We start from the raw sequence: 22,827 nt of genomic DNA, 5'->3' as shown, positions 1-22,827 counted from the left end.
GGAATGTTGAACTTAGTAGATAAATACAGATGAAATAAAGGTTTTGAAACGAAAACATTTTTGAAGAAATATAAGTAAGTAGAACAGCTTATGCTTCCTATAGTTTCATGGAACATATACCTGTATGGCAACCATGGCTTTCGGAACTCGAAAGCTCATAGCTTTAATTTGGAATTGCATTGCATTACAACAAATTGCGGATCGGCAGCTTGGATGTCATTACACGATTGCAACGATAACAGTTTTTTTGTTGTAATGGTTTTGTTGTGCTGATTACACCTACCGCAGTGTTGTTGTTGGTTTCATTTTACTCGCACACGCGAATTTTGTGGTTGCCCTGCATATTCGCATAGCTGCAACATACAAATATAATGCGTGTGCGTGTGTGTGTTCAAAGCTGTACAAATATATGTATAATATAAATGAGGTATATGTATGTATGCAATCTGCTGAAAAATTTACCAGAGTTTGTATTCGTAGTGAAATGTGTTTGCAGAGCACACGACAACGACCGTCTGTGAAATCGAAATGCGAGGTACTTTTCAATCAGAAATTTTACATTTTATTATACATTAGGGATGCATGTACATATATAACTAACGCAAATTCTACACTCTCACCAAGTTTTTAAGTTTCAACATGACTGTTTAATGAGTGAAACGGTAGTCGCCACAATTAATTAATCGGTTTGAACCTGGTATAAGTAAACTTCATCACTCCCTAAGATACATGCCCTTTAGTTTTTACTATTTCATCTACTGAAAATAACCATACTTTATTAGAAGAACTTAAAGTTTCAAAGAAATCAACCTTTTTATAATTTTGTAATTAGTTACCACCCTAATGTGCCTGTATGTTACATGTATAGACTTAACGTATCTCATTGCATCTACTTTAGCCCGCTATCATAAAGTGAAAATTAATCATACGTAAATTTATTTAAGCTAGTTAAACGATAGTGGGCTATAATTTGCGAATCGAATGTGGCCAACGCTCTAGTAAAAAGCCGTTAAACATGATATTACTGCGTGCATAAAATGCAGTGGTGGGCGTCGCAAGCGAAAATGATTTTATTTTACTTAATTTTAAGTAACCTTTTTAATCTAGTGAAAAATGTGTTACCACTATGCTGCATATAAGGGCTTAAGGGGCTATACCAGTGTAACCCATGAAAAATTAGGCGATTGTCGTGATTTTTTTTGAAAGATAGTCGTCTATCGAATGTTTAGAAGTTCTTTAGACATACTAAAGTGTATTTTAACACTTCTTTTTACAAAAATATTGAAAAATAACGGAGTTATTTGCTGTCTTCAGAGGTGCCAAAAAAAAGTTCCCCAACTGCTGACCGAATGAGTAGTTGAAACAAAAAAATTATAAATTCTATACAAAGACATAGGCTTTTTGAAAAATATCAAAATTTAACAAAGTGACGTCGTTCTGAAAAAATGTCGCTTTTTAGGTAAAAATTATCGTTTTTCAATGCCAAATTGACAATTTTGAACTAATCAAAAAGATCATGAGGCATTGTATAGTAAATATTGGCTAGTCGAAAAAGTCTTTTCGTATTTGGTCAATAGATGTCTGCAGTGCTACCAATCACATTGTTTCCCTACCATATAATGTTGGAAATGTGAGATTTTAAGCTTTATTTAACTAAAAAAAATAAAATTCGGGGAAGTTGAAAAAAAGTTACAGCTGTTCGAAAATGAGTGAAAATAATGAAGAAATTCGCTATATTTTGAAATTTTTGTATAAAAAGGGAAGAATGCCATGCAAGCCACCAATGGAATTTGCAAAGTTTACGGAGACGTTGCTGTATCAGTTCGTGTAACACAACAATGGTTCACTCGCTTCCGTTCTGGAAATTTCGATTGACACTGGTGAAAAATTTTCCCTGATGGAATAATGTCTCTAGCAGAAAAATGTGCAAAAAGTGGTCGACCAAAATGCTACATATTTGTTTATTAGTATAAATACATACATATGTATAAAAAAAAAATAAGTTGAAGTTTGATTAGAAATAGGAAAAGATTTTTTCGTCTACCGAATATATTCAAGAAAACGCAGTTTCAAATTGAAGTCGATCGGTCAATTTCTCGTTGAGTTATGATGTCAACAGTTTGGAAAAATGTCGTTTCGAGAAAAACGCGTTTAAAGTTTCAACTATCCGATTTATACCTACTAGCGATCGCTCTTTAGAATGCTTCCATTCAAAAACTATTCAAGACCTTGATGATTTCACAGGATATTTTTGAAAATATAAGCTATGGAAAAAGCAAAAAACATCGGTTTTTTTGAATTTGTGAATGTGTCACGCTGGAAGAGCCCCTTAAGAGTAGCTGACCGCGCTCGTAGTAAAATTTTAAAAGTTGTAGCTTATTAATCCATGCCAAATTTCAAGGAATTTTGATCAATCAGTTTGTTCGGACAAATTAGCTTAGTGCTTGGTGAGAAAAAGATGTAAGCAAAATTTTAGAACGATATCTCGAAAACGAGGTACTCGTGCGTGTATGTACATACAGACATACAGACGGAGATGGCTAAATCGGTTCTGCTCGTATTGCTGAGCAATTATATACGCAGTGTGTTCAAGTTTTCATATTTTTTCTCTTAAATCACTTATGCGTTTACACTATTGTTGTTGCCTTCAAAATAATCGTGTCATAGTCAGTCGATATATGCACTATACCAGTGCTTCTTCCAATCTTCGAAACACTTCTCAAACTCGATTGACGGGATAGGCTTTAGCACTCTCCACTATTTTTATCTATTTTTTGTAAACCCTTAAGGCTGTCTTTATTTTTGGAAATAGGAAAAATCACACGATGTCATCCAATAATTCACATACATGCAACGAATTCTGAGCTTTCAACAAACTCTTAAGGGGGTACTCTCATGTGAACCCATACATTTTACCACTTTTTAAGAAAATTGTTTTTATGCGACAACAAAATTCAATCATTTTAATTTTTTAGTATACATATGTATGTATTTTTATTTGCATTTTGAAGTGACAAAAAAAATTTTTCGTTTTTTACATTTTTAAATTTTTTTTTTAATTCAAAGTAGTCCCCAACAAAATAAAGTAGTTCACTGGTCATGATGATAGCAGCTGCTCATGTTTTCTGAAATAAAAAAAAGCAATGAATTATTATTCAGTAGTTCTGCGGCTATCGTCCCTATCAAATATAATAAATTTCATTAAAAAAAAATGTCGAACTTCAAGAAAAAGTCACGAAAACCTTGTTTTTTTTCGTTAAAAATCGTTTAGAAAAAATATGAAAATATTTTCGAAAATAAGCAATTCTGGTAGGGACGATAACTATAAATGAGTAGAAGAACATAAGTATGTAAATTTTAAAGCAATCGGTTGAATACTTTTTTTTTAGGACCATGGCAGTTTCAGAAAATGATGATTCGCGAAAAATGCGTTTAAAGTTTCAAGAGCTGCAGACTTGTCATGGCGCCTGGTAGACAGTCGTTTACAACACGTCGGCGACTATGAGCTGTAACTTATCAAATACTCTGAATTTCGGTCTGAATTTTTCACAGCGTGTTTTCAATAGATTTTACTGTCAAAATATAAAAAAAATCGATTTTTCGAAGTGATTACATGAGAATACCCCCTTAAAAGCGCTTCTAACCTTAGCTTTCTATACACTTTATGGGAACTCCGACGTTTCTCTCTGAGTCTTCTTCGTGGAAAGTTTGATGATCATACTCTGCTGAGGATATAAAAGTGTCTCATTTTATGTAATAACCCCTTGCTTTGAAATGGATTCTTAAATATTATCTGCTTTTAATTACACAATACAACATTAAAATCATATACATTAAAATGTTGTGTTTTTTGTTTGTATGCCAGACACATACATAAGCAGCTGAATAACAATTAATGTTTTAAATATAAAGCTTTGTAAATGAAATCACCAAAGCAAAGACATAACAAACATAGCGACAAGTATTTAAAAGTCGAAATTAATGAAACGCCATTCAAATGAGCGCAGAACAGTCTGAGCGCTGACAAAATTTTGGCAGAAAGCCAACAATCAAAATCAGGTCGAAAATAAAAATTTGCAAAAATTGGAAGCGCTATGATAAGAGAGGCATACTTAACCAATATATAGCAGTGTATTTACAGATGCGAGCACATACAAATACATAAATGTGGCTTTGTGTGCACACGAAAACCATTTTCAGCAATATGCGCCAAAAAATAATGATGGTGCCGCAACCTCTTACTTGCCACAAGGGCTTAATCGGAAGCTGTATGCTTATTGCTAGCTTCATTGTTGTTGTCACAGTTGTTACTGCTCATTGGCCATTAGTGATGATGCCAGATTTTGCTTTTTGAGTGCTCTTTACTGCCGCTCCATAGGTTAAGTATGTTTGTATATGGTGCATATACATACATATCTACATATGTATATTAATAATTTAAATTTATTTTATTTTTATTTTCTTCTATGCAGTTACATGCTAGGCTTTATTTTTATTGCAACACACATAGCACGAATTTCACTTTTCAATTATGCATTCTATTTTTTATTTAAGCCTTAAGCTTTCATAATAACTGCACTCTTGTACACGAAATCACATACATATGTATATACACACGTACATACACTTACAACAGTTGTATGCGTAATTGCTCGCATTCGAAAGGGAAAGTCTCTTGCCATCATATTATTATCATTGTATTAGCGGCAAATTGCAAAGTACACGCAAAAAAGCGAATAAAAACGAGAAAATATTAAATTTGATGGAATTGCGCGCAAACATACATACATACATACTAAGTAGATATGATGTAAGTAAGACAAAGGCTCCCGAACAGCGGGAAAACATTATAATTTTCGGTCATTACGGTTTATTGTTATTTGTTTTGCATATTTTGCGGCGCTGTACCAACGGTACAATGCTGAGATTTGTTCATGCCGAATTGGCTTGCCTTTGCTTCATTTACACAATTGAGAGGCCGATCATGCATACATACATATCTACATTTTGTAACAACCCAGCCAACGCAACCGGATATAAGCAATGGACTTTGCAACTATGAGCAACCACATACTCGAGTGGTTAGCCAACTAACTTTTAAGAGCCAATTACCCGATACCGGTCAGAAGAATACCACTTCACTACTAAATCGAAGCGGGCATCTGACGTACATTTTAGTTCATTTTATAAGCATATTCCACGAAACAATTTAATTTGTACTTTCTGCAAGTTCTCGGTGTTTTGATTGAAAAATCTCTTTCTGCACAATTTCCAGGAAATTTGGTCTAAATCTTATACTTTTATGACTAATTCGTTGCTATTTTGTGAACGTATTTATTTTATTCGCTTAAAGTGAATAAGCACCCCAGTGACAGTTCGCCTTTCACTTATATTTTGCCATATACAAAAACAACAATGTTGCACTGGGCACACTACACAGCAATCGTGTTGAAGTTCATTTCTACACCGTGTTGTTTAATTCAACATTTTAATTTTGTTTAATGAGCCGAAATAATTTGGGTTAATATCTCATAATGTACGCGTTTGAAAGCCCTGTTGAGCTCAAACCTTTAAGAACTGATAGAGCGAAATATAATTTTGGAGAAATAAGCGAAATAGTAAATTATTCAGTTTGGAACGAATCACTAGACATTTGATGTACCTGATACTTAAACTCTCTCGCTTTGAGAGAATTTCATTAATTTTCATTAAAATACACGCTCATCAAAATATCTACCTGAATATTCGAGATAGCCATCACGTAGTCAATCGTATAGGACGGGCTGAAATCCATTCACAAGTGATGCGATAGAGGATATCATATACAGATTTACTCCATTTTTGATATCAAACCTTTCTAGAAAAGTCGCTAACCAAGGTTTTCTATTATAATCAGTAATATCAATCATATAGATCATATAGATCATCAGCGGTAGGCACAGCTTAGTCGGTGCATCTCAATGGATAAAAATATTAAACAAAGAATTTATTTAAAATTTTTTATCTCTAACCAAATTTCGTGTGTGGAATCGTTGCGAATGTTCGAAAAGGCTTACGGTGTTTCAGTTTTATCAAAAACACAAAGCCTATAAGTGGTACAAAGCCTTCACGGACCGTCGATAGAATGTTGAAGGCATGCCCCTGGACGACCTTCCACCTCTTGAACTGATAAAAATATTAAAAAAGGGAAGGATATGGTGCTTGAAAATCGTCAGGCAAGTATTAGAGAGTTGGGAAGAGAGCATCGCGTCCGCTCGAACGATTTCGGTGGATATTTTGGGTGGATATGAAACACGTTCATGATTGACTTGTACCGATAAAGCTGATTTCTTTCAAAAAGAGTGTCGTAAACAGATCTCTATACATACTTGACCGTGTGAATTGCGCTCCCACATTCATGGCATTACAACTGCCGATGAGATATGGGTTTATGAGTTTGACATACAAACAAGTCAACAATCATCGGAATGAAGGGAAAAAACGAGCCGAAACCAAAAGAACCACGGCAAAACCGCTCAAAAATCAAGGTGCTGCTCATTGTTTTTTTCGATATTCATATTCCGAATGGACAGACGGTTAGTAAGAAGTTCTATTTTAGCCGTATTGAGGCACGAAAATGAACATCCGTTGAACATGGCGGGAATTGTAGAAGAACAATTCATGAGTTTTACACATTGATCGTGCCACGATCAGGACCGGATTTAAAGCCAAAAACGCAATGAATTCCAGCGATCAATCCCCGTTTTTACCAGATTTGGCTCCGTGTGACTTTTTTTTTGTTCCTCAAGCTGAAATTCCCGCTCCGTAGAACTCGTTTTTTCAAAAATATTTGTGTATTTGCTCTACATATGTCTTTTCGTACTAAATATTGATTACATATAACTAATAAAACTTCTTTTTGGTAAAAAATGTTGAAAAAATGTATAACTTTTTCGGTCAAACAAAATTTAACGAAAAAATAAATATTTTCAGTACGACAGCAGTATTTATCTAAACAAGTAATCTTTTTTTTTTCTTATCAGATTTGTTAATTTTTCGATTCTACATTTCTATCTTCAACAATGTTTATAGGGTCATACTACGTCTACTAACATTATACTGATTAATTTAAGGAAATGCTATGCTGAGACATATTCTCATGTTCTCACATTATCAGTCACTGTACATTTACCGCGATGTATTGACACATGTTTGCATATATTGCAAGTGTACAGACATGTTAGGCAACAATTTTCAAATATGAGATATTAAAGATATTAGGTGAGCCACGCCATTAGAATGTGTAAATGTGAATGTATTTAAAAATCAGTTAAAAAATTAATAATTATATTTAAAGTTACGTAATCATCCTGTCTTTAAGAAAAGCGCTTATATTCAGTGTAACGAAGGCATACCCCTTTTATGTTTAAGCACAATAGTGGACAATTGTAATGATTTGGCCTTTCTATCTCTTAACCGCTTAGAATGTTCAATGACCACCAACAACTTAACCACTTCAGTGAATGTCGGTGGTGGTTTTCGTTCTGCTTTGTCTTAAGTGTTTTTATGGCTGATTCTGTGTGGCCATTAAGAACGATTATAATTGTCAACAGTAGCAGCTGTGCGGAATGAACAAAAGTGAAAAACAATGAAAAGAAGCAATCGTAAATGGAATAATACTTGTTAAAATAATAGCAGTTTTCTTGCGCTGCAAACGGCACACAAGTGTCAGCCAACAAACAGACGCTCGTCAGTAAACACTTTTAGCAGAATGCTCGCATTGACTGCTTACTCGTACAACTTGCCACTAATGCGAGAGCAAAGATAAAGCTTTTCACATTGCAGAACAGCAGTGCCGTTATTTGTAGGTATGTCTGTTTGTAGCCGCGCTTCAAAGTCATCTAATGTCGGTCATCAGCCATTTAATCAACAAATGTCAGCCGCTCTTCAAAAAAAGCTCATTAACTATGGTTTGAGCTGGCATTGAGGGGGTCAGCAGCAGCATTGTTTAAAAGAAGAGATCTATAGTATTAGGGAAGGATTTATGCTCTCAAGCCATAAATCGCATTCGTTAAATTATGTACAGGGTTTACCAATAAGAGTGATATGATATCCTGTCAAATCAAACACAAACTTTGTAGGAAAGAATTCGTTGAACTCAACTTTCGAGTACTTTTTTTCACTAAATCAAGTAGCGTGTCATGAATTGCACGTTCAGTATTGACTGTTAAAGGTTGAAGAGAGTCTGTTTGATTGCTAATGATCAATGATTTCAAATAACCCCACAAGTAGTAGTCTAATGATGTTAAATCACAACTTCTTGAAGGCCATTCAATGTCCCAATTTCTTGAAATAATCGAATCTCTAAACTTTTCTCGCAATAATGTAGCTGTTGCACTGCAATCTGGTCCCATTTGTCACTTTCTGTGTATTCATTGGCTATTCAAATAAGGCATACGCACACCGATATGATCCGCATTTTATCAGTAAAGTTTTGTATCTTATCTTTAACTTCCGATAAAAGCACGCCTGTCATTGATTCTTAGTTTAAATGATGAGTTCCATTGTTTTAGCTCAAGAAAGAATTTCTTAAATTAAACTATAAATTGGCATCGCTTTTCCCGATAATTAAGTATACGGGTTTTCACTTCTTAAAATGCCTCCAACGATTTGCATAACAGGAAACATTTCTGTTCAAATCTTTCTTCTATGGCTGCTTAAAGAATTAGGCTTCTTGGAAAGTTTCGATAAAATCTCTTATCCGAAGCTGCCACTGCAACAATGGCAAAATTCCGAGAGGGATTTGAAATGCAAGCTTTTCCACATTTCAAACAAAATCTTTTTTTCTTAGACAAATTGATTTATGATTATTGTAATTATCGACTCTTCTCCCTTCTACGTGTGTTCCAAAGTAAACAGGACTTTTTGAATCTAGCGCCCCCTGGTGGCGCCATCTATATATCGATTGGTGCGTTAGAATTTGCTCTCTTAATCAATTTACCAGTGAGAATTTCATGACATTTCATTGATTGGAAGTGAAGTTATTGCGTTTTAAGGGTCAGTATGTTTGTGTTATCGGTGCGAAAAAGAGGTTCGAACAAAGAGCCAACATTAAATTTTGTTTTGAAATTGATAAAACTTTTACCAAAACATTTCAATTGATGAAACAAGTTTATGGCAAAGATTGCCTATCCCGCAGCAGAGTGTACGAGTGGTTTCAATGGTTTTAAAGTGGTCGTGAGGACATAAATGACAATCAACATGTGGGCCAATCAAAATCCGTGATCACTGGAAATTTTATCGAAACTGTGCTTGAGTTCATCAAAAATTAGCCGAAATCATCATTGAAATTCATGGAAATGGAATTAAACATTTCCAAAACATCGATTTATCGTATTTGGACCGAACATTTGGGCTTACGATAGGTGTGTGCACGGTTTGTTCCGCACAAATTGACGGACGACCAAAAATTGCTCAGAATCCAACATTCAAAGGGCGATTATTTTACCAAAAAATCACATTTTAACCATTAATCACTCCCTGTATTCACCTGATATGGTACCGCGCGACTTCTTCCTTTTCGGAAAAATGCATTTGCCCATGAAAGAAAAACGTTATGCAGACACAGAGGCCATTCAAAAGGCTTGCACCGGCATACTGGCGGCCATACCGGCCAACGAGCTAAAACACTCTTTCGACATGCTCCTGGACCGTGCAAAAAGCTGTATTGAAGCAGAAGGAGACTGTTTTGAATAAAATAAATTGATTTTGCCAAAAAAATCATTTGTTCTGTTTTTTTTTAAGTCCTCTTTACTTTGGAAAGCACCTTGTAGAGAAGAGTTAAGGACTCGACGAATTAAACTGAGCAAAAATTCGGACTACAGGCAATTCAATCTATGTACAGATGCAACTATACTTTTAAAACTTTTAAATTTTAAATAAATTCGTTCGTACTACGTTGACTTAGGAATGAACAGTTCAATTACCAATTGAATTTAGAATTTACTGCGAAATTACAGAATATTCACCGATATTTTAACCACAAACAGTTTTCATTACTTATTGCCAACAGCAACTTGTTACATGATAATTTAGCTTCAATACCTTTCAATTTTTACATTTTTCAATTATTCTCTTAAGCGAAACTTTTTTGTATTCTTTGAAGTGATATATATATTTAACTGATATTTAAACATTTTAAGCTGTAAGCTTCTGAAATTTAAACTAACTGTAAGCAATATTGCTTTTTAATTTCAACACAGTACACTCTATACAATTTAACAGGAATGAAGGCAAAACTTTTAATTGACATTCAATCAATTTCTTATCGCTTGACATTTATTGAGTTTTTATTGAATTTGGGAGTAAAATTTTAATTATAACTTTATTTATTCACTTTTCATTTATTTCAATGTTTTCAGTCAGAACTAAATACACATATACACACTTACCAACATGAATACATATATTTATACGAGCATTCTACTGAAAATCCTATTTAATTAAATATTGATGGAATTTTGCTTTGACTTTGCAAGACTAATTATTTATGTACGCAGTTCGTGCATTTGTATGTGTATGTGCTTGTGTTTTGTGTGCAATCTTGTTTACAAACTGTGCGGCTGTTTAACATCCAAGACGGTAAGGCGTTCTTTTCTTCGCAGCTATTAAACACGTCATTTGCAATTGACAATGTATTTATTTAGTTCCCGCCATCAATTGAGTAAAACGAACACGACTTTAGATGCACTAAGAAAGTAAATTCGCCTTGTTGTCACGCATAATTTAATAATTTAATTTGAAACTGGAAAAAATGTATGCTTAAAAAAGACTTGGAGAAGAGTTAAGAAATTTCGCAATAAATTTAAAAAACTCAAGAACTTTGCCTAAGTGCCTCCGCCTATGTCGGACCATTATTGCTTTTAGCTCCCATACAAACTTAACGATCAAGATCCAGACCTAATATCGAACCTTTTGCATTTGTGAAGAATATCATAGCTTCGTTGTTGTAGCTGACGGCCAAAAAGATCGCTGTCTTCTTTACCACATTTCTTTTCCAATCTTCGATGGCTTCTTCGTCTGCTCTCCAAAGCTTACATCGCTGATATGGTAAGAAGAAAGGCGATTGTTTAATGGATGACATCCATATCTGACAAGTAAAATAATCATCTCATTTCGGACCTTTCTTGCGCATGAAGTGTCTATTAGGTACATACGATTCGTCGTAATTAATTTGAAAGCCAAGCATGAAATGCCAGGTTATGCATCAGCCAACAGCTGAGTGTATGAAACATAAATGCGCATGCCTGCAATCATAAACGCTTTAATGCAATTTTCGAAAACTTACACAAGATTATGCCGATTTAATCTAGCTTTGCTCATCGCCCAGTTTAAAAGTGCATTCGAAGTTGCATTTCATGCACGAGCTCACACATCTTGGTCATCTTCACGCAACTGCACACGCACCAACACACTCGCACATACGCACACACACACACACATGCAGACGAACAAAGTATGTCAAAGTGTCACCTGACAAGCGCTCACAGCATTTTGTTGCTTACTGAGCGTGTGCGTAGATTGCATACTAAATACTCATACATATACACCTACACGCGTATGTGTATGAGTGTATGTGTGTGTATGTATTGATGGCACGTCGGCATTAAAGTGAAATGATGTTGCCCATCCATTTTCATTTGCCACACCGTTGCCGACATTGTCACCGTTGTTGAGCAGCAATGGTAACTCTACCAACAACAACAACAACAACATGCATACATAACTTCTCATCAGCTGCTTATTCTGTTGAAAGATGCAGCGTTGCACTTGCTCGCATTTTTACATTATACGTGCACTGAAGAAAACAACTGCGGTATGGTCTTTAGAAAACCATAATTCTATAAAGTCCTAATTCCTAATTCATTATAATCTTTTATTTCACTTTTTTCAATATGTGACAACTCTATTTCATAGCAATTGTAAATTTAAATTTTTTTGAAAATTTGTAGAAGAATATCAGAGAAGGAAAAGCAATTTATTACGTTTATTGGCATGTCTCTTTTTATTCCAAATCTTTTACGTCATAAATGAAGATTTCGTAATATTTCCTAAGGCTAATAGTCTCTTTTGATTCTAATCAAGCTAGAGTTATAAATACCAAAGCTTTATTCAACCGTTGCTCAAGAAAGAAGAAATTTTGAACGATTTCAGATACTTTTAAATAGCTTCGGCAAAATGCACACGACACATTTACTCAACGCAAATTCTGTAAATTTAATACCGATGGCGCCGACCATCACTATGAAGATCGCAATAGGAATCGATCTCCACGATCGTGCTTTTCATCACTTTCCCCGCTTATACCGCTCTCTCATTGCGATAGTGTTAAGGAGTTATCACTTTAATATGTAAAAGTAGCCAAAGTTTTCTTTCAGTGCATGTCCCATTATCTTATCGTCCAGCTTGTGACAGTTCATTTCAAATGCATTACACGAACATGATGCTGACGATGAAGTTGCAACACGGCCAATGATGTTGTCAGTAAGCAAAAGTCAGGAGTCAGTAGTTGACACTATGGAAGATATACTTCGGATACTGCATGTCATGGACTAACTTATCCGTATTTATTGAAGGCTTAGCGTTCGAAATATTGTGCGAATAACGGTTAAAAAAGGTGCAAAAAGTAGAAGATGAAGCATACTCGTACAAATGCGTACGATATTCACGTTGATATCCTATAAAAATTAATAGTCTGTGAGGCGTTTAAGGAATAAATTGCTAATAATTTGTTCATCAATTAAAAAATTATAGCGAATAAAACATATTGAAAACCAATAGTTATGGAAATAAATTTAAGCTTTAAAAGTTCAATATCTTTGATTTTCATCACTTATGCAGCTTTGGAGCATGAGGGCTGATTAAGGCACTACCAATTGTATTATATTTTTCTGCAAATTCCCAAGAGGACTGCATTTTTGTTTGATTGTTATAATTTTGTTGAGGTAGAGAGAGAAAGCTGTAGGAGTTGGTTTGCTTTCTTTTCGACTGAGGTTGTAATATTGTATGGGACTATGTATGGAGGTAGAGGGCGTTCCTAGCTAACGAACGAGTAGCTGGTCAGTTGCCTCTGAGCACCTGGAGAGTCAGGACAAACATTTTTGCGCAGCGTGTTTCTGTGAGTGGTGCAAGCCGAAAGTGGAAGTGTGCTAAGATAATATGAACATGTGAGTGATCCCCAATATTTGAGTAAAGTAATCACAGGTGATGGGTCATGGAGCTTTGAGTATGATCCTGAGACAATTAGGAAATTTTCCGAGTGGCACACGCCGGCGTCTCCTCGCCCAAAAAAGGGAAGAATGAGAAAATCCAAAGTGAAAACTATGGTCATTGTATTTTTGGACATCAAAGGCATCGTCCACCGTGAATTTGTTCCTCCTGGACAAACTGTCAATGCCAAGTATTACGTGGAAGTCCTCAAGAGACTCAAACGAAGGGTCAATCGGATCCGACAAGACATCGCAGCCGATTGGAAATTGCAACATGACAACGACCCGGCTCACACCGTATTTCTCTTGCACAGCTACCTAACCTAGGCCGATATCCCAACGCTACCGCAGCCTCCCTACAGCCTATATGTGGCAACCACCCCCCGGATTTTTTTTGGTTCCTTGCCCGAAAACGCCGATCAAAGGAGTATTTTGAGACGACAGAGGCGATCCAAGCAGCATGCATATCGGTTCTCAAGGCTATTCCGGAGAATGCCTTCCGTGACGCCTGCAATGCTTCAAAATCGCGCTTGAAGCGCTGAATCGACGCAGAAAGAGCTTATTTTGAAAGTATCTAAAGAATTGTAACGATTGGTTCAATAAATTTTTTAAATCGACTTAGTCCTCTTACTTTCCGGACAAACCCTATATTAAGAGCTGACAGTATTCTGTGTTCAGAATATTATATTCAAAGAATTTTATTAACAAACTTTTCCAAATCTCTGTTTCAGAAGAAAGATTCAGTAAACCATTTAAGAAAACAACACTTACAATTTATTTCAATCGAAATTTGTCAAAACTTACAAAGATTGTCCAAGAAAAGCTTTCAAAAGAGTTTTAATGTAGACAATATGTAAGAAAGTTCAAAATAAAGTTTCGTTATAAACAAGTTTTTACATGTCTTCTTTTAAAAATTCTATGGAAACATCGTATCCAATGTATTTTTTTTTATTTCACTTTGGCTTATAAAAATAAGCATTTAGGTAAAAAAAACAATCTACTTATGGAGCTTCCCCTGCTGTTTCTATATATATTTATGCCGTTATTTTTATTGCCGCGACTAATAAAAATGAGTCTTATCAGTGAAATTACTTGCAATTGCCTTGCACTATTTTCGCAAATATTAGAAAATGTAACAAATCGCTTACAGCTGTTGAATGAGCGTTTTTACCAGCGACATTAGTTGCAGCCGTCGCCGCTTTGGCACGTTTCACGACGCGGCTGCGCTTGATGGGTTATCCTCGTAGTCGAGGCAAGCTGTAAATGTTGACGCTAAATGCATTTTGACCACAATTTCTTCTGCCTGTGCTAGTTTTACGAAATCCACTTATTGCTGCTAATGTGCGAAACGAACGGCTTACAAACAAACATGTGTGGAAATGAAAAATACATACGAAAGCGTTTCTGGTTGCCCAGTTAGAAATTATTGCTTGAGCACTAATATATATTTAAGAGAAATTAGAGGATTTAGACGTAGTGTTAGCTAAGAAAAATCAACAAAAATTTAAAGTCATATAGACTGGAATGAACCATAGAGCAGAAAGACAATTTGATTTCGTACAGGAGTAGAAATTTGCATATATCCAAAATTCCATAAAAGCAATCATCTATTGAAGCAAGGGCATTCGCAAGGGTCGAATGCACTAAAGAATCTAGCCTACACAAAACCTGTTTCCAACTTGTTTAAAGGTCTCAAGTCCAAATTTCTTCTTCTTTGAGAAATCGATTCTTTTGAGCAAAAACAGGCATATTTATTCACCGAAAAAGCCGTCAACAAAATAGAAGAATATTGCCCAAGCCATTGATTCTCTTTGAGGATTTTAATCCAGATTAGATATTACAGTTAACCGAATCACATATAAATACTATTTTTGTCTCTCACTGTTTTAATATTGCATCTGCATCAAATCGGCTCTCATACTATTATTTATACCTCTGTTCTTTCACTCTGTACACATACATACATATATACTATGCCCTTTGTATGCACACATATATCATTCCCAGCTTACTCGGCAACTATTGTCTGCATTTACTTTAATTTCATAAAGCACTAACTGTTATTGTTGCCTTGCAGCTCAATAATATTATTTTTACACAAATACAAAGAATTTAAATCTCTTTCCCGTTTTATACATAAATGTGCAAAACTACGAATGTTGCGTATGTGTGTGTACACTTCAAATACCAAACCGTTGGGTGTATATATTGATATAATCGATTTAATTCGCTTTATGCGCTTACCATTTAGCAAACAGTTGTGCGCAACAAAATCGCTGCAAAGTAAACATACAAACGATCTTATACAAATATATGGAAATAGTTCTTAAGAGGGATTTCAACTGTTGTGGGTTAGGGACTAGCATAGCTTTAGTTATTTCTAATTTTTTTGCGCTTATTTCTTCTTCCGTGTGAGCATATCTGAGTTCAAAAGAGATTTTCACGGAAGTTCGAATAAAACTATGAGTTGTTCCGATATATTTTCAGGTGGTTTTCACATGTAGGAAGTGGAAGCTAAAGAGGTTTTCAGCCTCACTCTAATAGCGTAAAAATTATATAATATTTTAAATTCAAGCCACAGAAATTTTTAAACGGCTTTCTCAAAAGAAATTTCCGAAGTGCTACCAACTGAATAGAACTTCAGTCACACCATTATTGAGCAGATGCATACAATTTGCACATGCAGGGAAAAGTTAAGATAATGTTAAATCAGACTACTAGAAGTTATGCCGATCCTGAGAGCAGCAAGTTAATTGCACACTTAATAATTATTCTCATTTGTAGCGCATGTATAACCAAAGACCTTGTAGTTCTCAAAATATATATGTATGACTAACTTAAAACTGTAAGATTTTCTATGCAGTACACAGTCCGTGAAGATGACTGTGATGAGCATACAACTATGTAGTATATAGCCGCAATTTTCCTCCACCCCAGTTCAAAGTGCAAATTGCACTTCTGTAAGTTTAACGCTTCAATCTTCAAACATATTAGCTAAAGTTTAGTTATCTCTTGTGTATTGGAGAGCTGACCTTCGCAATGCATTCTAACCCAATCAAGGTTTAAATTGTCTTTGAAAAATATCAAATTTTCTTATATTGAGATAATTATCATCAAATCCTCATTGCATTCCTGACAATGTCGAAAATTTTTCTGGTGTCGAAAAATGTTGGACACCATAGACGCAGATATTGGTTCAATATAGCTCAAAAGTTTTTTATTGGAACGAAATGAGAATTAGCAATTCATAATAAGACGAAGTATCTCCTGTCATCAAACAAAGAGTCGTCGCTCTCGCAACTTGGCTCCCACGTCACTGTTGACAGTAATAACTTCGAAGTTGTAGATAATTTCGCCTATCTTGAAACCAGTATTAATACCAACAACAATTTCAGCTCCGAAATCCAGCGCAGAACAACTTTGACAACAGATGCTACTTCGGACTGAGTAAGCTATTGAGAAGTAAAGTCCTCTCTTGACGAACAAAGGCCAAAACCTATAAGTCACACTTTATTCCTGTCCTGCTTTATCATGCAGAGGCATGGACGATGACAACATCTGATGAGACGACGTTACGAGTTTTCGAGAGAAAAGTTCTGTGGAAGATTCACGATTCTTTGCGCATTGGCAACGGCTAATACCGCAGTTGATGGAACGATGAGCTGTACGAGTTATACGACGGCATTGACATAGTTCAGCGAATTAAGAGCTAGGTCATGTCGTCCAAATGGTTGAAAACACTCCAGCCCTGAAAGTATTCGACGCAGTACCCGCCGGGGGAAGCAGAGGAAGAGAAAGACCTCCACTCCGTTGGTAAGACCTCGAATTGGCGCCAAACAGCGAAGAGAAAGAACGATTGGCGCGCTATTGTAAACTCGCTTATAAACGCGTAAGCGGTGTCTATGCCAATAAAGAAAAAGAAGAATTCGTAATATTTCAGTTGTCCAAGAACAAATCAAATGTCTATTTTATTTTTCACGCAAAAATCAGCGACGTAAGAGTAAACCCCCATAAAATGTTTTTGTATGCGCCAGTGTCTTCGCATATGTATGTATATATAGAAGATATAAGTATATACGAGAGGAAGTCAGAGCTGTGGCGAATGTGATACTTCAATAATATTTACTTTTTTCACTGCTTCGATGTTAATGCCACAAACTTTTCCCTTCACGCCGCTGTCGGACTATTCCCAGCAGTTTACTTTAGCGATTTTCTTTCGCCGCAAGATGAAAATGTATGTAGTTATAAACGTATGTGTGAGAGTGGATATGTGAGCGAGTTTAAATTCACATCTGATTGCAACACTCAATGCAATGACAGCACAAAGCATTTGCGTTGACCAGCACAAGAGGAGGCATCGAACGGCTTTAGCAACCGTTTGTGCGTGTGAGTTTGCGTTTAGTTGCATGTGTATGCGCTTGTTGCCAAACAATACCACAATAATAAACTGCAATCAGCGTTGAACGAGTTATTCGTGCAACTAAAAGTAAGTGGCGGAGTAAGAAGTTTCTTGGTTGCCGAGACGTCTTCAACAAATCCACCAATACAAATGCAACACCCTGCATCAATATCTATATATATGCATCTCTTGTGTGTGTGTGTGTGTGTATGTGTGCTGCACATATGTGTGCCGTTTTGTGGAAATTTCGGATTTGTGCTGCATTGAATTGTGAAGTTTGTGCATTGACTACAATCAGATTGTGAAGTTTCTCTCCTCGAGTTTTTACTTAAAGCGATTTTCTTTATTCAAGTTTTCGTTGTGGCAACTTTGAACCTGACTAGAATCCAAATGCGTGTAATTTATATATGTAGATATATGTACGGTTAAATATCGATTTAAGAAGTAATGATTTCGCTTCTTTTATTATATTTGTGGAGTGTGGTTCTTCTTGGCCGCGTGTGTGGTGTCCACTTTAAATGTTTGGCGACGAAATTTAATTTCGTATGCTATATTTATTAAGAGAGTTATGTGCTTTGTAGAATTAGAAGACCTGATCGAGTGGTATAATACAGCCCCATAAACTCCGAAAGATGCACTTTCATTATCCAATAAAATAATAAACAAGTTTCGGTAGTGTGCACAGGCAGGCTTCTCCTTGCTTAATTTTATGACAAATATACAGAAAATTAGCCTAAATCACTTTGCTAAAGTTAAACAATGTGCGACCCCATATAATGTAAACGAAATGGTCATTTCTCTCTTAAAATGAAAACATATGGTCAAGGTTTGTTGACTTAGCTAAATGTAAACAAAGGAGTCATTAACCTCATAAAATGTAAACATGGCGGTCATTTAGCCCATAAAATGTAAATAAAGGTTTTGATATTGGCTAAATCCAAACAAAAGATCATTGACCCAATAAAATCTAAACAATAGAATGACGAAGCTCATAAAATATGAACCCATAAAATGTAAACGAAAAGATCATTGACCGCATAATGGAAACAAAGGTTGTTGACTTGGCTAAAGGTAAACACATATTTTTATACCCTGAACAAGGTATATTAAGTTAGCCACGAAATTTGTAACACCCAGAAGGAAGCGTCGGAGATCCTATAAAGTATATAATATATATAAATGATCAGTATGTTGAGCTGAGTCGATTTAGCCATGTCCGTCTGTCTGTCTGTATATATACGAACTAGTACCTCAGTTTTTAAGATATTGTTTTGAAATTTTGGAAGCGTCATTTTCTCTTCAAGAAGCTGCTCATTTGTCTGAACTGCCGATATCAGACCAGTATAACATATAGCTGCCATACAAGCTGAAAGATCGGAATCAAGTTCTTGTATGGAAAACTTTCACATTTGACAAGCTATATTCACGAAATTTGGAATATGTTATTCTCTAAGGCAACAATGTAATCTCCGAAGAAATTGATTAACTATAGCCTATAGCTGTCATACAAACTGAACGATCGGAATCAAGTTCTTGTATGGACAACTTTCGCATTCGACGTGGTATCTTCATGAAATTTGACATGGATTACTGCTTCCCGGGCGCAACGTCTTGGGGACGGCAAAACGATCTTCGCTGTTTTTTAAAGCTCCACTTCGGACAAATTTCCTGAAAATTAGGTCAAAAGTGTACAAGATATAGGCCAAAAATGGGATTGTTTTATGGCTTTTAATAAGACGTCTTGTAAATTTACTATCAATTTCCTCAAAAACCGTATACTGAGAATTTAGGAACTTCAGAATTTGCGTGGCCTTCCTAAATTTCATATACTTAATATTGAAGATATGTAGAGAGATAAAGGAGGGCGGCAGAACATCCTTGGCTCCGGGCGCCCGAAGTTGTAGCTACGCCACTGATTGCTGCTTAAGATAATAACATAAACTCCGAAGAAATTGTTCAGATCGGTTAACTATAGCATATAGCTTCCATACAAACTGGACACATAGTTACTAAAAGAAATGTACCTGTGAAGGGTATATTAGCTTCGGTGGAGCCGAACCTTAGGTTTTTTCTTGTTTTCTTTTCTAAATGTAAACAAAAGAGCTATTGTTTGATCTCGGCATGATGTAACCAATAAGGTCGCCGAGCTCATAAAATGTATACAAAGGGTCATTGACCACAAATGTTAATAAAGGTTGTTGACTTGGCTAAGAGTAAAAGAGGTTATAGACTTGGCTAAAAGTAAACAAAGGGGTCATTGACCTCGTAATATAAACAAGGGTTGTTGACTTGGCTAAGGGTAAACAAAAGTTCTGGTCTTAACTAAATGTAAACAAAAGACTAAATATAAACAAAGGTGTCATTGACTCCGGAATAATGTAAACTAAATGCTGAATAACCTCATAGAAAAGGGCGGTAACTCCATAAAATGAAAAAATATCGTAGATCAATATGAAATCATTTTCAACAGAGAGTAAATTTTAATGAAATTTCTAAGGCTCTATTTGCATATAAATGAACGTATTAGCCGTATACAAAGTGCTAGAAGCGTAAACTATTATCTAAAAAGGTATGTGAAAAGAATTTTTAATTTTTTCACATTCCACTGGCAATGTGCATTTGTATTCAAAGCAATTTCGATTTTAAATGCACTTGTCCGCATGCGAACCTTCAATTTTCTCTGCAAGTACACATTTATTAAGTGGTCACAAAAGCTTTCCTCAAATGCTTACTGGGGTGTGTGAGTGTGGTGGTGAATATAGCACCAGATATATGTGTATATGCGGCTAATCCAACAAAATGTTAACATCACAAATTGAAGAAGAACTCTATATGCATATCTATATACTGGCTAGCAGTCCTTGTGGACACAGCAAATAATTATGGCCCTATAACAATGTACATTTGAGATGTGTATACATGCAGAGGTGCAGGAAATATCAGACGAGCTTACAAGCCAATTTCCTGTACCGCCTTAGTCATGTCACTAACCAAATTGTCAACTAATAAACGAATAAAAATTTCCAGCTAAAATTATTTCGACATTCTACTTAACAAGCTGCCTCACTCCCTACCCAAAGAATTTCAGTTATCTTATTCGGTTCCAATCTTTCTATGTGACATACAAAGCTAACATGGCTTTTGGCCATAATTCGCTATATAGTACATATGTATATGCCAGACTCTTAGATGTATTTGTGGCACACAGCGTGTAGGCGACAGGCCTTGCGGAAGTTCGTTATTAGACATAAATAATTGAAAAATTTCTTCGGACCAGCCCAAATCCTGGTTTGCTACTATTACCATACCATATTTTTTGTTGTAAATTTCACATTTTTTGGCAAGTATGCGAGAATTTTACAGTTACTTGCTAATCACATTGCCAAGCATTGGCATGTGTGTGTGCGCTTACTATATGCATGTAGTAGTAAGTGTGTTGGCTTAAGCACACAAATATATTTGCCAACATAGATTTGCCTTTTAAGCTTCAAATGTAATTTTATTACTTCCTGCGTGTGCATACATACATACAAAGATGCGGATGTTCCGTTGTGGTTTTTTTTTGTTTGATTTTCCGTGCAACTTGCATGCTTGCCTAAATTTGCATTAAAATGGCAATATGGAATGCTGCCAAAAAGTATGCTTCCATTGAACCATACATTCTCCACAACCGCCCACACCTACATGCGTTTTCACGAATACTGTAGTGGACTGCCGCCCTTATCTGTTTGTATGTAATTATATAGAGCGTAAGTGTATGGGTATATATACGCATACATTTAGGCGCACTCCAACAAATCTTTCTGATGAAAAAAGCACACACTCACAGGCAGCGAGTGAAAAAAACATTGTTCAAGTGCCTGTGTAAGCGCCTGCGTGTGAGTTATGCAAAGCTAAGTGCATATTTAACCTCAAAAAGATGAAGGCACTTCCATTACCTCTCCACTTTAAATGCCTTAATAACTGACTTTTGGCACTAATTAAAAGTAGCAAATAATTTTTAGCATACTCAGCTGAAGTTGGCTTTATAAGCGTTACAGCATTCCAAAAACTCCATTGACTGGCCCAGTATTTTTTTTTTTGTTTTTGGCTTTTTTGTTCTAGTTGGTGTCTACTTAGTGTTTGGTTTTTATGCGACGGTTGACAATAATGCAAAGTAAGCAAGGCGTTTGTAATAAACTTATTAGAATTTGGAAAGATAGAGTGCGCTAGTTTTACTTGTGTTAATTAAATGAAAGAAATGTGTAATGAACTCATAATGAAGATACTTACTTTGACTTTTCACCGTGTCATGCGCCTTGTTCTATAGCTGCCGGCAAAAGCAAGCAAATTCTGTACGACAGATTACAACATAATGTAAGAATATTGTTGATTTCACCGATTTCGTAGACTAAGTTATATGCCTCTGTGTATATACTTTCCAAATCAGGGAAAACTTTCTGCCACCATAACTTGTTGAATAATTTCAGAGCTGCAGAGTCTACCATTATTTCAAAACGATGTCTCAGCATACAGACCGAAGTCTCGATAGGATTACATTTGTCTAACTATATATTAATGATACACAATTCTGTGCCACATACTACATAAGATAAGTTCAAAGAATGTGTTATGTGTTCGAACAAAATCTAATGGACTTATTGGAATAGTTCGGAGAAGGTTCCAAGATATTATTACTGAACTTAAGCAGGCAGCCAAATGCAGAAGATGAGATTAACGTATAGATTGAAACCATATGTATATTACCTCCACAGTGAAGTTGACACAGTGATCGAAAGTAGCTACAGTTCAATGCCTAATTCGAGACGATGGGTAACGGATGCACACAAAAACTTGTGACTTTAGTCGGGATATCCATTACTTCTAAAGAAGTTAGTAAAGTGCTTTGAGACCCGTTCGTTTATTAAAATACAACTCTTTCTAGAAAAAAATTGAACTCAAATTTTTGGTACAATATACCTTTGCCATTCTGCCTTCATATTTGATATCATACTATACATTAAGTATATACATACATACAAATACCTGCACGCTTTTCGAGCCAATTTTAACAAACGAACTGCTTTCTTTAAAGCGAATAAAACAAATTTCTATGTACGAGTACAAGACTTTCCCCACCATCGAATTAAGAAAAGACTGAATCTGGTCCACAAGGTAACTTATAGAATTTCCTAAAAAATA

This window comes from Bactrocera neohumeralis, chromosome 2 (genome assembly GCF_024586455.1).
Source record: "Bactrocera neohumeralis isolate Rockhampton chromosome 2, APGP_CSIRO_Bneo_wtdbg2-racon-allhic-juicebox.fasta_v2, whole genome shotgun sequence".
Taxonomy (NCBI): Eukaryota; Metazoa; Arthropoda; class Insecta; order Diptera; family Tephritidae; genus Bactrocera; species Bactrocera neohumeralis.
This window is presented reverse-complemented; position numbering follows the sequence as displayed.